The sequence below is a fragment of the Haliaeetus leucocephalus genome, unplaced genomic scaffold, assembly GCF_000737465.1.
Source record: "Haliaeetus leucocephalus isolate CR32 unplaced genomic scaffold, Haliaeetus_leucocephalus-4.0 Scaffold224, whole genome shotgun sequence".
Lineage (NCBI taxonomy): Eukaryota > Metazoa > Chordata > Aves > Accipitriformes > Accipitridae > Haliaeetus > Haliaeetus leucocephalus.
The window spans coordinates 488428-489237 of NW_010972660.1; positions in this window are offsets into that span (position 1 = coordinate 488428).

Below are 810 nucleotides of genomic sequence, written 5' to 3' on the forward strand. Positions count from 1 at the left end.
AGCCCCTTCCCCGGGGAGCCAGCGGGCACCTCGGCATGCCCTCAAAACCTGGCCGTGACCGTGGCCGTCGCGGCCACGGCCCGCATCCCCTGCCAAGGACGCCGCAGCGGGGGCCGCATCCGGCAGGACCCCGCGGGGCTGGGGCCTGGCTGCACCCCCGGCCCGGGCCCAGCGCAGGAATGTGCTCCAGCCGGCGGGTGTTTACTCGTGGCCGGGCGGCTGGAGGGTGGTGAAGAGCAGAGCTTGCGCTGCGGGACCCCTGTTTGGAGAAGGGATTTCCAGCTCCTTCTCCTTCCACATCTGCTGCCCATCCTGGGATAGGGCTGCGATGGGGTTAACCCTTGGCAGCCGGGGTGGGAGGGAAAGGGATGACGCCCCCTCACCCTGAGCATCCTGTAGGGCTAAGGGGGGGGGCGGCCCCGGTGCAAACCGTCACCCTGGGGTGCTGCCTACATCACCCCGGGGGGACTCGCCGTGGGCAGGAGCACCCGGGATGCTCATGGGGAGCGCGGTCCCCTGCAGCTGGTCCCCAGGGATGCTCCAGGCATGGGGGACAGCCCCCGGCAGGGACAGCCGCGCCAGAGGACAACAACGCCCCAGCAAACCCCCCCCCACACCCAGCCGGGAGGCAACCACAGGCGGCCCTGCCTGCACCAGCGCGTTTTTCTCCTCTTACCCCAAACTGGAAATCCCTGGGGGAGCAGGCCCTGCGGTGTACAGCCTGGCCAGAGCCCCCCAGCCTCCCTGGGACACCCCCCCAGCCAGGCTGGGGGCACAAGCAGCACCCACAGCGAGCAGAATCATAGGCGA